The sequence below is a fragment of the Podarcis gaigeae genome, assembly GCF_964106915.1.
Source record: "Podarcis gaigeae genome assembly, chromosome: 9".
Lineage (NCBI taxonomy): Eukaryota > Metazoa > Chordata > Lepidosauria > Squamata > Lacertidae > Podarcis > Podarcis gaigeae.
Window position 1 is genome coordinate 29,811,231 of NC_139685.1, and position 17,067 is coordinate 29,828,297.

Here is a 17,067-nt window from a genome sequence, read left to right on the forward strand (position 1 = left end):
ACAGCAGAGTGTACAGCTGCCTCTTGCAATCTTAGAGCAAAACGGTGGAAGCCTTCTCCCAAGGAAGTACCAGAAGACAGGGTTCTTCTTCCACCCAAGTCATTGAAAGAAAGAGCCATTACCAGGCATACCTGAGAGCTTAGGGAGAGCAGGAGCTGTCAAAACACCCAGAACATTGTAAAGTCTATGTTCCAGAGCACCCATATCTACATTTACCTTTAAGTATATGCTACCCTTTACATCTGTGTATCACCTCTTTAGGTCCTTTGAGCAAGGAAAGCTTTTAATTTCCAATCCATGAAAAGCTTCCCTTGCTCAAATGACCTAAAGAGGTAATGGTATATATGCCAACCTCATAAATGAGTCCCTTTGAGCTTAATGGGGCTTATTCTTGCATTACTGAGTGGCAGCCTAGACTCTGGTTTAGGAGCGGGAATGGGGAAACCAAGGTCTTAAACAGGTGTATCTTCGCAATCAGGCACAGGAGGATATAGCTATGGAGAAGCATCAATGATTATACACTCACGAATTTTGTATCATGCCAAGCCCCGTGGCAGCCATTTTGTGAGTGGCGCCCACAGCACTCTCTCAAAATTTGAGATGTGCCCACTGGTCCAAAAGAGTGGTGACCCCTGCTCTATAAGCCAATCAAAAGCAAACTCAGGTAAATATGCACACATAAGACCTGAAAAACCTGTTTGAAGACACACTTCAACTTTACTAAAAAAATAGCAGTTATGCACAATAATTTCCACTTAATACTAATGCTTTGCTCTTCATGTCACAAACAATGCTGCTGTCAGTTGGCCTCTGGTGACAACAGAATATTGAAAGATTCTATGCTGTGTGGAGAACTTCTACTGCTGGTTAAGTGGCACCCAGCCATTGTTTAGTATCCATTTATTAAATTTATATCCCATCCATCTGCTTGCACTAAGACATGGTTTGGCTTAACGTAAGTGCAAACTAGGTCAGTGGAAGATTAAGACAATAAGCATTTGCATTACAAATTTCAAATTTGCAAGTTATAGTCAAAATTATTTTCAAAAAGGGTGATACCATCAGGATAAGACTTTAGGACAGGGGCCCCAGTTCACACTCAGTGAAGCAGTGTTGGCATACCACATTTTGAAGTAATATACCTTACCATCCAAAGAAGCTAAGACCATTTATTCCAGAGTGCAAAATTACCTAACTGAACCACTGCAAAAGGGAGCTGGGAGTGCATTTAACAATCAAGCTTACATTTAAAGCTAGTAGTATAGTTTGACCTGTCCAAAACAAACTTCTGAAATTTCTATTTATGCTAACATTCCTTCATACATGCTTATCTTAATATAGCTTGATAGAATATGTTGACTATCTAGGTACAAGATAAACAAAGGCCATCATTGGATTAAAAATATTAGATTAGAAAATTACAGCATTTCCTATTTGGGTTTTGTTTTCAACAAGAACCGAAGTATTCTCAACATACACTGTTTCAGGTAGAGTGAACAGATGTACAGAACAATGGCTAAAGTTCAATGGAAGGGAAAAGTCACGCCCTCAACATCCTTTTTTGCTAGAAATAAATATCCAAAATGATAAAAAACCATATTTTAATATATTTTCCCTCACGTTCAACGGCTAGGCAAAACTCCAATGCCATAAATTCACATCTTCTAAGCACATTTTTTTTTAAGTCTATATAAAATACAGAGCATGTTCTTCACAAAACCTAAACGAAAGACAAAAAAAGTTTAAAAAGGCTAAAATCATACTATTCCAAGATTTTAAGAGCAATGTGTTAGTAAAACCACACAACATGCTAAAATGGAGCAGTCTTTATCCCCTTGCAGATATGCTTCCTTCATCTGCATGGACAACCACACCAGATACAGACAAAAAAATACACAATATTATTATGAAAACATCTATTTTGTAGTATAGATGAAGACCAGAGTCCACAGGATTCTCTGAAAGACTGTACTGGACCTGAAAGATGACAAATACACCTTACCTTTAAAATCAGGCTATGATCAAGAACACATTACCTATAAACTGGTCACAGTTAAGTAATTCAGCAGTGCCTGGACAATTAAGAGTAGATGTCAACTCATCAGACCGCAGAGCACACAAGCAAAATTAAGTTAGCTGGAAAGGACTTTAGGAATGTGGCTCCTCATTCATTAATTAGCTTTACAGTATCTAGTGCAACTCAGCATTTCTAGACCAGTTCTACTTCTACTTTCTGGAATGGAAGCACTCACAATGATGGGGGAAGTAACACTGCGCTGCAATGCTTCAGGATTCTGCCGTGTCATCTTCCGCCTGGATCTCTGCAAAGTGAAGTCATATGAAAGCATTGGCCAACCTCACTCTTCACCACCATACCCAGAATCCTTTGTAAGCTGAAATGAGTAATTGCTCTGGGAAAATGCTATCGCACAGTGTTCCAGGTTTTCCAGAGAAGCTTTTGGAAAACTGCCTAGGTGCACTGTATAACAGAAACAAAACAGCTAAAACAGTGGCCAAAATAACCAAGTAATCACTAATTAGTTACCATTTTAACTCCTAGAGTTTTTGAAGGAGTGGGTACTGTATTTAGACCTAAAACATGTCAAGTGTTGATAATTCAAATACGCATCAGCTTCTAAAATGATAAATTAGATGGCTGGTTCACTTACCAGCTTTTATAATACAACCACAGATTCCTGAACGGCTCTCTTTCGACCGTAGAAAAAGAAACTGCAGTCCACTTGAGCAGTACAGAATTGGGGGAGGCGTGGCTCGCTTTTGAGCTTAATGGTGGCTTAGTATTGAGTCTCCCACCGCCACTGAGCTTATATTGCTTCAGGCAATGGCTGTATTGAGAACTAGACAACAGCAAATCCGTTATGCAGTGGGGAACCCTTGGGAGGAAAGCAAAGATGGCCAAATTGAGCAGGGAAGAGGTAACTGATGAGAGCATGTCTGAGCTGTCAAACACGGAGGCCATAACTAGCATGGTGCATGGCAACAGCAAAACAACAAGGGGTGTGAAACTGACAAATGTGGCTAAGGACAAGGGTGAAACCAATGAATTCACTGCAAAGGTTAGATGAACATTAGCTGCTCAAGTCGATCAAGGCCAAGTTATAGGATCTCTTCTTGCAAATTGTGCAGTTAAATAATACTGCAAATGAAGCTATGACTATGAACCTGGACAATCAGGAAAAGGTAGACATTTTAAAAATGGAGGTGGGGGATCCATTGGCTGTGCTTGCCAGAGCTGATGGGAGCTGCAGTTCAGCAACATCTAGAAAGTCAAAAGTCCCCCACCCCTGCCCTAAAGATAGAACTACAACTTTACAATGGGGTAGCCAGACTGGAAATAAACTGCTCCAAGTCTATATAATACCACTGAATATGTCAGAAGCAGAGAAGAACTGTCCTCAGGCTTCACTTTGCAGGACTCACCTGCTGCTGAGGGCCTGAAGGGCCTTTCCTGCCTCCTTCCATCTGGGCAGAGAGGGCTCCGTTTTTGTTTTTTAAATTGCTTTTATTTTTTTATCTATGTCATTTTAAATTGTAATTGATATTAATGCTGCAACCTTGGGTTACAGATGCTTCAGGTTACAGACTCCGCTAACCCAGAAATAGTACCTCGGGTTAAGAACTTTGCTTCAGGATGGGAACAGAAATTGTGCGGCGGCAGCGGGAGGCCCCATTAGCTAAAGTGGTACCTCAGGTTAAGAACAGACCTCCAGAATGAATGAAGTTCTTAACCCGAGGTACCACTGTATTCCTAGTTTTAGATTTTATGACTTATGTGGAAATTGTTTTCCATTTTGTTGTGTACTTTTGATGTGTTTTATTTATTGCTTATGACTTTTGTTACATTAGTAATTATGTAAATCTTGTCATGTTGTAAGCTGCCTTGAACATTGTTTTAACTATGGAAAGGTGGCGTACAAATAAAATGCTGCTGCTGCTGATTTTAGTGGGTTTAGGTACTTCCGAGTAACAATGCCCAGTTGAGAAACATATTAGTGGGAAATTGTATGGGCAGATTAGAAGGGAGATGAAAAACTGGCATAACCCGAACTTGTCATGGTTTGGGAGGACAGCAGGCATTAAAATGGCTATACTGCCAAAGCACTACTTCTTTTTCCAGACCCTCCCTGTCACTATTCCAAATAATTGGTTCTCAAAGTAGCAGTGGCTTTGAATAGCTTCACAACAAGAGACAAGAGGAGCAGCTTGAGTAATGCCACATTGTACAGACCACGTGACAGGGGTTCTGGGAATGCCTAATCTAAAGCTGTATTATGAAACCTTCCTGCTGAAGCATCTTATTCATATTATATGGGGATCCCAGGGAATACAATAGGTGCAACTTGAGATGTATCTTTCAATATCTATTGTATCGTCTCTTCTGCTTTTCAACCCATCATGAGCAATAATACATAAGATTAGCAATCCCTTTTTATGGACATCTTTGCAGGTCTGGAAATGCTGGAACTCCTTTTTAGCTCAAATACAGTCTACCATTATTCCAATATTGGACTACTTGAAGTTTTGCTGCCCAAATATGATAAATTGAAGTGAGGGAGAGTTAAAGGGATAATCAAAGTAAAATATATAATTATTAGGGGCTACCTGATGACACAGCACTCTTTGCAAGATCAATTACAAGAGTGAAACATAACTGGTTTCAAATAGCACAACTAATTGCTTTATTATTATTATTATTATTATTATTATTATTATTATTATTAAAATTTGTATCCACCAATCATCTGAAGATCGCAGGGTGGTTCAGTCTAGTTCTCTAACCAGAAGGGACAAGGGTCTTCGCTCTCTCACCTTGGATGAGCATCATTGTGTGGCAACAAGTTTGTATTGCAAAAGCATGACTTCTGAATTGTACAAGGTATTAAATGAACTGTAAGGTTTCAGAGCATGTGGAAAGGTGACCTGGAAACACTAATCGAGGATGAGCAGTGGGACAGAATATAGACAGCAACACCTCCCCCCCCCCAAACAAACCTGGCTAAAATACAAGAAACCACAATGAAACTACTTTTAAGGTGGTGCTTTATGATTAAGGGAGTCTCAACTCTGTGCTGACAAGAACATGGGGGATGCAGTTGCTACTGCACATGTGGAATTGTGAAATACTTCAGACTTTTTGGTGGCAGGTCTTTGAGGATGTGCCAAGATCATGAAACATTTTTTTTTGTTTAGACCTTGCGTTATTTTACATACAGAAAAAGAAAAATCCGAAAATAATACATAAATACTGAATTTGTATGGTTCTAGCAATCACCTGCTTAAAATCAGCACCCTCTCATAACATTTAACACAACCTCACAGGGTAGTCAAGGGAATGTCCAAGCGCAATCAATTTGATGCAACATGGTTCCTGTTTCTTTGTTTCATCAACGCTTGCAAAGACGTTATTTATCCTCCAGCCACACATGCAACATTATGGTGTGGACGTGTCCAGACAAAAGAGTAAAGTTTTACTTTCCTGTTATTGTAACATTCCTAACTCACCTGTTGTGGATGAATACTGTTGTGACTGATTATTATTTATTATTCATGTTGTGTTCTGGAAAATTGTGGAAAAAACATTATAAATGTTATTTTATTTTTACAATAATTCTCTGTGCTAAATTCGTTGCTAAGGGCTGTTTGCCAATAATTCAAACTGGTGAACAAGTCCTTGCAGGCTTGCCTCTCATCATCCTATTCACTTTTTTATGCATGCACCAAAGAGGAAGCCTTAAAACCATGCCAGTAAGTTGGCAATTAAACGTCAAACAGCTCCAAAGACAGAAAGCCAGTAAAACGGCTGCTTCTCTTGCTCCTGACAAAGAAGGTAACATTCAGAATGAGGTCACTGTGTGAGGTTGCTCGCACAGCGTGAGATTTGTATTTCCTTCGCTAGAGTCTGTAACATTCTATCTGAGAAAAAAAGAACTCAAGGCATGTCTGGGCTTATAAAAGGTTGGATTGCAGCGATGAAAATGTATTTTGTATCCCATGTGTTTGAGTTAGGGGAATGGTGAGTGTAGCACCTATCACATGCAAGAAACAGGAATTTGACATTGACGGAGGGAAGGGGAAATTATATAGCTTGCACAAGTCATTAGTTGTGTGTGTGTGTGTGTGTGTGTGCGCGCGCACGTGCACACGTACACACACACACACACACACACACACACACACACAGACAATTTTATCAAGAGGATCTGCCCATAGCAGCTTGTGTTCTATTTTGATACCTAATCTAGAGAGTTTGACCATATCATTCTAAATGGAACTCAGCTTTCAAAACTTTTCTGGGCTAGTAAACAATTGTGCTAAAAGGTTAAGAGTTTGAAATATGGTTAGTTTTGTTCTTCTCAGGCCTTCTCTGTGATGGGATGGTAGCTGTTTTTATTGGCCTGCGGCACAATAGATGATCTGCCATGCGAAAAACCACTGGAAGGTATCCTACACATACCTACTGAGCTCCAAAGCCAAGCTTCTGTGTCATCTAGAGGAAGTCAACCCTGAACCAGTGTCTCGTGACTAAAATGATAGACAAAAGGTAATGAGAAGAACCCTGCAAATGTGTTAGTCAGCCATCAGTCCTATTAACACTTCAAATTGGCTTACCATACTTTCAATGGCTCTACCATACCGAGGTCTCCTCCTCCTACTTCTCTTTCTGTCAGCCTGCTACCCTGTAACTTTTGCAAGTGTTTGTGAAGACTTTCATTTCTAGAAAAGCTCTCTAACGTCTCATGATCTGCTCACATTAAGTGATGGTGTGATGCAAGTACAGTGGACACTTGGGTTGTGAACGTGATCTGTGCGGGAGGCACGTTCTCAACCTGCAGTGTTTGCAACCCACGACCCGCACATCTGCACACGCGCGAGTCGCGATTCGGCACATGCACAAGCGGCAAAACCCAGAAGTAACCCGTTCCGGTACTTCCAGGTTCGGCGTGGTGCGCAACCCGTAATCGTGCAACCCAAAGTATCTGTAACCCAAGGTATGACTATACCAGCTGCTCACCACCCCTGGTTAGAATTCTCAACTTAAAGTCAGTAATCAGGATGTCTACCTCACCCATAAGAATTTGTTAGCACTCCATCTTCCCCTGAATGAGTGTCTCCCCCCTTTAACTCATCTAATATGTCCTGTCATCACAAAAGGGCAATTCTTTTCAATTCACTGTTTGCAGAGGTTAAGAATATTCAGATACAGAAATTAGATACAAAAGGTCCTATTACTGCAGACCATTCCATTCTTCCTAACAAGTATAACAGGTAACAGCCCATTAAAATGCTTTTAAGTTTTTAAATCCTTAATCAAGTAACATGCTATGATGCCAACAGAACAGTAGTCAGAATTAGCAAACTACCTGCAATATTAAAAGGAACATTGCTATGTGCATCCCTAGAAATAAGCAACAGAAGAGAGGCCAAAGAAAAAAAGAGATTTGATACTAAAATGTTTTACAAATAATACACGTTTTATATTGGCCACATAATAACCTGAGAAACTGACTTATTATCTCGATCTTCAAATTAGGTAGGATTGTTGGAGAAAACAAGACAAAAGCATGCAAATGTCCACATCTGAGAATTACAACAAAAAAGCCAATATTTTTGCAGCTGAGGGGATTTGTATTCTGTATCAAAAAGGTATGTCTACCTAGAGAATGATAGTAAAACCCTCCACTGTGTTTCACCATTGTAACCAGTAGTCCGAGAAAAACTGCTGGCCCCTACAGAAATATTGTGAAAGCACAGCATTTGTATCATGCCCCCAAACCTAATTCTTAATTGCAATAGTCCAAATTTTCCTTCTGCTTACAAGTAGGTAGGCGGCTGGTCTACGTAAATTAGAAGATGACCTCAGTGGTATCTGGAAAAGCCACATTATTGAGCTAGGATAACCTTGGAAGTTTTTTGCCTTAGGCCAACTTGAGGACTTGGCAAATGGTGCACCATAATCTGTATCAAAGCAGCCTCTTGAAAAGGGCTTAGCTGATCTAAATGCAGCAGCTCAGAAACTTTAGGAAATACTGGTCTGGTTTGCACATCACACCAAGCCATGGTTTGTTTACCAAAATACATACAAATGAGAAACTGTCCCTAGTGATCAAACTGGAGTGCACATTATTTAGGATGTGGGGGAGAGCACAAAATGAAAATGGTTCAGACAGCACAGAAGAATTTGAGAAAATAATTCGCTTTCAAGAAACAATGAAAAAGAAGCACAACATAATGAGTTTTGCGTTGTTTTCTTGTTTGCTCTTCTGCATTTGACTAACCTTTGCCCTGAATCAGCCCATGGCTGCACCTCAGTATTATTAATGATGCAGCATAGAGCAGCAATCCTAAATACACTTACAGTGTGCTTTTTACTTACAGTAGGATTTACCTAAACATGCATATGATTGTGCTGCAGGTCTCATTTAAAGTCTGATTTAAAATGTGCCAGAATAAACCTGCCACAGATCTGCACCTGGAGCCCAAATTGGTGTGCTGATAAACCACTAGAGGGAGTATTCCTTGTGGCCAAAAACCTGCCAATAGAAATACATTACACAGCTGCTGTTCCTAGGAAGTATTTAATTATGTGCTGACTTGCAAGTTCTCACAGATTTTTGAGATGGGTAAAGAGCATAAAGAGCATATTTGCTTGCACAAGAGTGTTTTCTAATGCTTGACAGTTCAAAACCCAGACTAGTTCAGGAAGGTTTTTCTAAAGAAAGCAGAGAAAGAGGCACCATAATACAAGATATTCAAAATCAAAGCATATGGCATATTCACTTGATAGCACAAAGAATCAACACCCTTAAATACATATTTTTAAAAAATATTTGTTTATCGGTGGAAATTTCTGAGAACCGTTTTCAGCTTCAAAGCTGGCTACTCTTCTATGAAACACTTTTGACAGGTGAGTGTATTTTGTGACTTCAGGTAGAATCGTGTCCACTTTTGGCAGGCGTGAACTCCACCCTGGAACTACCAAGCGGAACCAATCTCGGTGAGGCTTTCATTCAGCATCAGTTTAAAAGCCCCACAGCCAAGGAACAATCACAAGCATGCCTCACCCCTGGCCTAAACCAAAGGCAAAGGCATTTTAGTTTAATTAATGAAATGAAAAACTCTGCTCAATATTCAAGGTTGTTCTGAGTGGTAGTCAGAACACCCCTTTTTGCATTTCTGTGGTTATATGTATATTGTAATAACAATCAGAGAGAAAAACTAGTATACAGCCATCTTTCTGTGATAAAGAAATCATGATTTTGTTTATTATTCTCACATTTAAATGGGAATTTGAAGAACCCTATGTATAACCCATTAGCAAAATGTGGCCCTGTTACTGTTCTTCACTAGCATACTAAACAAAAAGCCTGCTATTTAAAAATAGCTATGCTACTGCTGTTACATGGGACACACAAAAACACATATCCAAGCTATTTCTAAAAAAAGATAAAAAATCAAGCCTTACGTGTTAGAGCAGGGGATTAGCAAGCTTTTTCAGCAGGGGGCCAGTCCACTGTCCCTCAGACCTTGTGGTGGGCCGGACTATTTTTTTTTTGGGGGGGGGGAATGGACAAATTCCTATGCCCCACAAATAACCCAGAGATGCATTTTAAATAAAAGCACACATTCCACTCATGTAAAAACATCAGGCAGGCCCCACAAATAACCCAGAGCTGCATTTTAGATAAAAGGGTACATTCTACTCATGTAGAAACATGCTGATTCCCGGACCGTCCATAGGCCAGATCAGAAGGCGATTGGGCCGGATTTGGCCCCCAGGCCTTAATTTACCTACCCATGTGTTAGAGGAACTTGGAATCCTGAAACATGCAGATGACAATCCCACACAACACTGCATGTGTGTAAACCTCAGTGACTGTCTGTAGGTTTTTAATCACACAGGTAACACCAGATTAGGGCAGCCTACCCAATTTAGCATCCTGACATGGAACTGCTAAAGTTGGTGTTTTCCAAATCACTCAAAAAGAGGAAGAGGCAGCTGTGTTGGCCTGCAGCAGCAGCAGCAGCAGCAGCAGCAGCAACAACAACAACAACAACAATCCATGTTAGGGCAATATCCAAATTAGAATTATTTTAAAAAGTTAACTTATGAAGAATTAGTGCCCAAATCTGCTTGTTTTCATGTTCTTTTCCTGTTACCTTTATATCACATATATTAGATCAGAAGCCTGCAGACAGAGATTCTGCTTTTTCACATCTTTGCACAACACTTAAAACTTTAGCTGTTTCATAATGCATAATAGTAACCACAGCAGCAGCAGGCAGTTAAAAGTTGTATTTGTTATACTTTACTTTTAAAGTGCCTAAAGGTATTAGACACTATACAATAATATTCACAGGCTTGCAATCAAAATCAAGGGGGAAGTCGTGACATATTTATCGCTCCCAATGTCTAAAATAGACTAAGAACTTCCTGGACTTCACAGTATCTACACCACATATGCCCACTCCAACCAGTGGAGGGTGGGGGACCAACAAATGGTCTGCACTCTCTTTTCCTGATCGTTCGCCACGCTTCCTGATAAGTCACACATTCCTTCTCCTAAATAAGAAAAAAGAGGAGCAACTCAGCTGCTTTCTTGCATCAATGTAGCCACATGCCAAATTATTTGTCAGGAAAGCGTAGCAAGGCATGAACTGCACTTCCAGAGACAGATGACAGTGTACTGCAGGAAGGAGGAGTTGTGTCAATATATTATTTTTTTCTAAGCTGAACCAGCTAGACAGCATTGTCCCAGCAAGCACTCCCGTTGTGGGTAAACTGGAGTTGTCCCAACATTCATTCAGACTGCCAGCCAAAGTTACTGTTAAAGCCCTAATTCTTGGCTCCAGTCCCCTAGGCTGTTTCCACAACCTTTACTGTGAGGAAGGCTGTTGAACTTGGATTGTGGGTACCCACAGGACAGTGCATCTTACCATCATCATGAAACACCAGAAATCCCTCCCTGGTACAATTTCGAACGTCCTGCCCGTAGATCTATTTTTGCCCTAGCTGCTGCTTCTTTCACTACCTGGGAACATGCACGTATATAGGCTTAACAGAGGGCAAAATGCAGTACCGAGCATGCCCAAAGTACAATGGCAAAGCTGCTGAAGTTACAGGTACTGTGGTTTTCGCTCTATAGGACGCACTTTTCCCCCTCCAAAAATTAAGGGGAAATGTTTGTGCGTCCTATGGAGCGAATGCAGGCTCCTTGGCTTCAGCGAAAGCAACGCGAAGCCTCCAAAGCGCAGAGGGAGCGCTCCCTCCGCTCTCCGGAGGCTACGTGTTGCTTTCGCTGAAGCCTGGAGAGCGAACGGGGTTGGTGCGACCAACTCCTCTCACTCTCCAGGCTTTAGGGATACCGCCTGAAGCCTTTGGAGTGCAGTGGGACCTAACGCTGCGCTCCAAAGGCTTCAGATTCCTATTCTGGCTTTTGGATAGCCCCACGAAGCCTCCGCAGGGCATGGGGGTGAAGGCTCCCCGTGCCCTGCGGAGGCTTCGTGCAAAGCTATCCCAGCTATCCCAGCGGCTATCCCAGAAGCCAGAACAGCAAGAGGCTATCCCAGAAGCCAGATCGCTCTTGCTGTTCTGGCTTCTGGGATTTAGAATTCCCCCCCTTGCTTCCTCCCCCCCCCCGCAAACTAGGTGCGTCCTATCATCTGGTGCGTCCTATAGGGCGAAAAATACGGTAGGTAGCCGTGTTGGTCTGCCGTAGTCGAAACAAAAAATTAAAAAAATCCTTCCAGTAGCACCTTAGAGACCAACTAAGTTTGTTATTGGTATGAGCTTTCGTGTGCATGCGCACTTCTTCAGATACACAAGTGTGCATGCACATGAAAGCTCATACCAATAACAAACTTAGTTGGTCACTAAGGTGCTACTGGAAAGAATTTTTTTAATTTTTTGTTTCAAAAGCTGCTGAAGCTAGCGAGTGCCACATTAAAATGCTAAGCTGTGGAGTCAGATGGGTTTTGCTTGTTTTAAGTATCCTGTCATATAAGAACAGCTTCTTTCTACTCCTCTTCCATTTCTTGGAGCTTGCTAGCCCTCCTTTGGCCTCACCTCCTGCACATATTAAAGCTACATACCCAATGAGGGCAATATGTGGATTTCTATTAGCACATACAAATCTGATCGTTATGCAGCAAGTTGCTTTGATTTGGTTATGCAAGTGCTCAAGGTAGATGCCATGGGCAAACAGAAATGCAAGGAAACAATGCCTTAACATTATTTATCTCAAAGTATAAATGCAATTGCAATGGAAAGCAAGCAGTTATTTCACCAAATCTTACTGGCTCACAACATATACATTATACAATTCTCTCCCCCCGCCTTCTGCCAAAAAGGGGACCATCTGATATTCAATCAAGTCTTAACTACTGTAGGCAAGTTTTTTTTTACAAACACAGTATGACAGTATTTCCAATGTTTTCAGCCATTGAAACAATGATGATTAGTTTTAAAAATCATCACAAACAACCATTAGCATCCTACATCTTAAACATTTCTCCAAACTATCAAATTCCTAGAATTACACAGATGGGTTACTCACTGCACACTGGGATTACATATTCACAATTTTACAACTGCGTTAAATAATAAATTCATCCTGCACATAACTGAACCACCCAAATCCTATCATTCAAATAGTGGCATAACTTGAGTCTCTTCTTCCAAAGGTGACCAGAAAGTAACTCCAAACTTTCTTCTCTCCCACATCAATCTCTTTTATCACGCTTTGCCAAAGGAGTTGTCAGCGCATCTTCAATTATGCCAGCACTACGTAGCTATGCTGAAAGCAGCTCATCCCAAACACTGCCAATCAATCTGCCCACAGATAAATCTTAAATTGCTCTCCTAAATTCCCACATCCCACTACATAAATATACATAGAAACCATATAAAGAGTACTGGGGAGGGGGGGTTTCAGTTCAAACGGGAATGAAAATAATCTACACTGCAGCCTTTCAAAAGATCCGAGTCCGTAATCCCAAAAGATTCAAAAGCATTACCTCACCGTCGCTTTGAGACAAACTGAGCATTCACTCCGGGTCCTACCCAGCATTCCCTGGTCCACACAAAGACAACAGAGGTGTGACCAATCACATTGTGGCTAGCAGGCGCTGTTTGAAAGCTCCCTCCCTACACTGCCCATTGACATGCTAGCTGGCAGCCTGCTGAACCTGTCGTCATGGCAACACATCCCAGCTGCTCTCCACTGAGGCTTGTTACATTACTCAGCCCCCTCCTCCCTTTTCACCACTCACTTTTGCTAATTAAAAATTTAGGCCTATGTTTTGCATGTCGGAAGGAAACAGAAACAAAACACACACTCTCGCTGCGAAAGAGCTAAAAACACACATTTAAAGCAAACAGAAAGTCTTGCGGCAGCCAATCAGTGGGCAGCTGTACAGACCCGGACAGATGGAACTTGTCACTAAAGCTCCTCTTTGTTTTTGTAGCAAACACGCGCAGACCTAAAGATACTCCACCCAGATTCAAACCTTGCAGACCTCCATGAAATACATTTGTTTTGCTCGCTCTCTCTAAAGATACCATTTCTGCTCAAAGAGATTGCGGAGAGTCCTCTGTGTTAACACAGGACCAATAAAATCACAAATTGCCCACAGGATAATCAGGCATTGTGTGGGATAAGAACCTAGTTAAGCCGTCAATATAGTAAGTGAAGCCAATGGGGTGGGAGACAAAAGCAGGAGATGCGACAAGGTGAAACTTAAAACATGCAGCTTTTCCAGTGGACTTCCCTTGTTGCACAACAAGCAAAAACAGAGATTAAAGATGCAACCACAGACACATTAACCTGGGAGTGAGTCTCAATGAACAAAATGGGACTTACTCCTGAGTAGATCGAGAATACATGCCATTAGAAAGGATACAGGATACAACAGTGGAAGATCCTCAGATGTGAAAAAAGAGAGCAAGGGTCTTTTCAAATAAAAAAGGGGGCAATAAATATTATTTTGAAAAGCATGTTCAGTGAGTTAAAATGCGCATCAATACGAGAAAGAAGCGGAGGAAGGAAGTTCTGTGCACAGCAGATATCTCTGGCAGCAAACTGAGTTCATGGAAAGTCTTGCCTCATCTCAACTCTGTTCATGATTGCAGTGTCTTCTGTTTTAGCCCATCACTTATGGTTCCATCCTTTCACCTGTTTCTTTGTCATCTTAAAGTTCAACATGTGGTCAAACCACAGCCCAACACGACAACAACAAGAACCCGCCAACAGCATTTGAATCAATCTGGCTAACCTGCTCCAAAAAACACCCCCCCCCTCACACATGAAAACAAATTTCACTACAGCCCATCAAAGACAACCAACCAAACCCTAGGCCAACCCCAACCTCTCTCACCACCAAAGGAAATAAGCAAATAAGAATAAGAAATACAAGCAAATAAGAAAACCCACACGCTGACAGAAAATCCCATGCGTACACTAAGTAGAACAGAAGCCCTGCCACCCAACCCCAACCCACTCACCATTCCCCCAACTCCACCTCTTTCTCCCTTTTCTTCCTAATGTAACACTAATGTTTCAAGTAATGAAACTGATCTGTAGAAAATGTAACTTGAAAAAAGACACTGCACATACTTTTGTAAACCAAGAAATCTTTAATAAGAATATATTATTTTTTTAAAAAAGTGATCAAACTACACAGTGACTACATTCACACAAAACATAGAAACTACTAGACAATCCGACTAAAGGAAATAAGTGGGGCCTACAACAAAACATTAGTGTGGATTACTCATGACATCTTCCAGGATACTCCATTCCATCCCCCTTCCTCCAACCAATTCAGAATTATGTGGCTCAGTGTTTATTGGGCTATATTTTTAATTTGATTCTGTATTTTGTGGTTTTATATTTCAATTTTATTCTGTGAACCGCCCTGAGACCTCCAGGTATAGGGTGGTATATAAATTTAATAAATAATAATATTGGTGGGGTTGCCTCCTTCGGTTTTCTTCTACTTCAAACTTTGGGGTGCTTCCAAGCATGCAGATACCTCTCTCATTTTCTAGTGGCACCATTTGGCTACAATTCTGTTGACAGCATCTGAATTCAATATTGGAGGAAGTGATGACATCATCAACATCTGCTCAGGAGACTGAACGTCCCCACATCCCCTAGAGTCAAGGGGTGGCAAACCTTTTTCATTCATCGTCAACTGTTGGAGGTAGGAAGAGGCTTGTCAAGTGAGGTACAGCTGATGTGCAAAAATGGGCAGACAATTGTTTTTAAAATAGGGTAAATTGGAGGGGTGTCCACAAAAACAGTTTGGCATCACAAAATTGCATCATGGGACCAACTGGAGTGGTAAGTAAGAAAAATAAAAATGGACAAAATTGGAGAATACATTCCAGTGGAGTATCTAAGGGAGCAGGGAGTACAAACATCATAACGATTTCAAAAGTGTGTTCTTTTTTTAATTGAATGTGGAAAAAAGGTGAGGGAAGCTTTGGCATTACGGTACCACGGCAAAGAACCCAGAGGAACAGTAAAAAAAAAAAAGGAAAAAAAGAGTTTTATTTGTTATTATTTTAAATGACACTTTGGGTAGGGGGATTTGAGTTTCACACAAAAGCCTCTTGCAGGACTGAATGTGGCCAATGGTGCAGAGATTAGCCCCCCCCCCCCCCGCCCTAGACATTGTGAAATCTATTTTTATGTAAACATTTAATTGGGCTCCTTTGGTATACAAATACAGTGGTACCTTGGATTAAGAACGCTGCAAACCCAGAAGTAGGTGTTTTGGTCTGTGAACTTTGCCTTGGAAGCAGAACATGTTGAGTGTGTTCCATTTGTAAACTGAGTCTCCCGCTGCTATGGGAAAGCACACCTTGGTTTAAGAACTGACTTCTGGAACGGATTAAGTTTGTAAACCAAGGTACCACTGTAAGCTTTAGTAATGTTTTTGACCAGGACAAAATAAATGAAGCAATTTTGGCAAAATCTTTGAATCTCCATCTTCCTGTCCACTCCCAGCTTCTGACAGCTTAAGTGATAGCCTAACTATGAAGAAGCCTTTTCGCCATGCAGCCTAGGTAAAATATGGAAGAATGGTACTGACTCTGAAAACAAATTGTAACATAATAATTTTCCAGTCAGAAATGACTGGAAATAACAAATCAAAAATATGACCTAACCAAAGCTTGGGAACACCCTCAAAAGTACATGTCAAAATTGTGTCTCATTTGCAGGTAAGTATAATGAATTGAGTATGGTTGATACCTCATGAAGTTCACATTTTTAAAAATTATTTATGGGAAACTAAGGATTTTTCAGTCCCCAAAAATAATGAGGTAATGTCTGAACTTCACCTGTGAAGGTGAGTGGGGGGGGGGAGATACCTGCATGTATCTTCACTGAGTTGCTGGCAAATGCTATAAATCTGGTTAATATTTCAGTAGTGTTGAATCTCTCATATAAGCAATCATTTTTGTCTGTGTGTGTGTGTATGCGCGCACGCACACGTGTGTGCATGCTGGGAGTTATTTACCAACTTAAAAGACATGCTTTTTTAAAAAGGTTGTCATGTGAACAGTATCTCAAATGAAATATTTGTTTAAGTCAAAGGTCATTTAACAGTCAATCGGAGTGTTTATTTTGCGATACTCATGTTGATTTTTCATCAGAGCACAAGCCAAAAGCAGAACATGTAAACATAAGGCCTGTTTATTGAAACCATTAAAACTACATGTAAGAGACATTGCGATGAGTGCTCATTCATAGTAAGAAGACGACTTCGTGCTGCACACTGTGTATATCATCAAGACTATAGCACAAATCTCCACAGTGGGGAAAACTTCCCACAGCAGTATACAAGTAATGAACATCTGGCCAAAGAATGAAATGTGGGACACCCAAGTGAAGAACAGCAGAATGAATCATTTTTGAGGGAATGTAGCTGTTTAGAAGCAACTAATGAAGAATAGCAGAGTATTGCAAAACTCAGCAAAATTCACAAGCATACGATAGCAGACACATCAAACACAAGCTCAGAACACTGTGGGAACAGTAT

At 40.8% G+C, this 17,067-nt stretch overlaps 1 protein-coding gene across 6 annotated transcripts in view; it reads right to left on the reverse strand.

Moving 5' to 3' along the window:
* Positions 1-17,067, reverse strand: part of STOX2 (storkhead box 2) — a 124,808-nt gene that overhangs the window by 22,099 nt on the left and 85,642 nt on the right. For 2 of the 6 annotated variants that reach the window (XR_014568056.1, XM_083755499.1), the window contains exon 1: positions 13,036-13,209. The exons of the other annotated variants lie outside the window; for them this stretch is intronic. The gene's annotated coding sequence lies outside the window, so the exon portion shown is untranslated. Of the gene's footprint in view, positions 1-13,035; positions 13,210-17,067 lie in introns of those variants that run through there. 6 annotated transcript variants of the gene reach the window in all.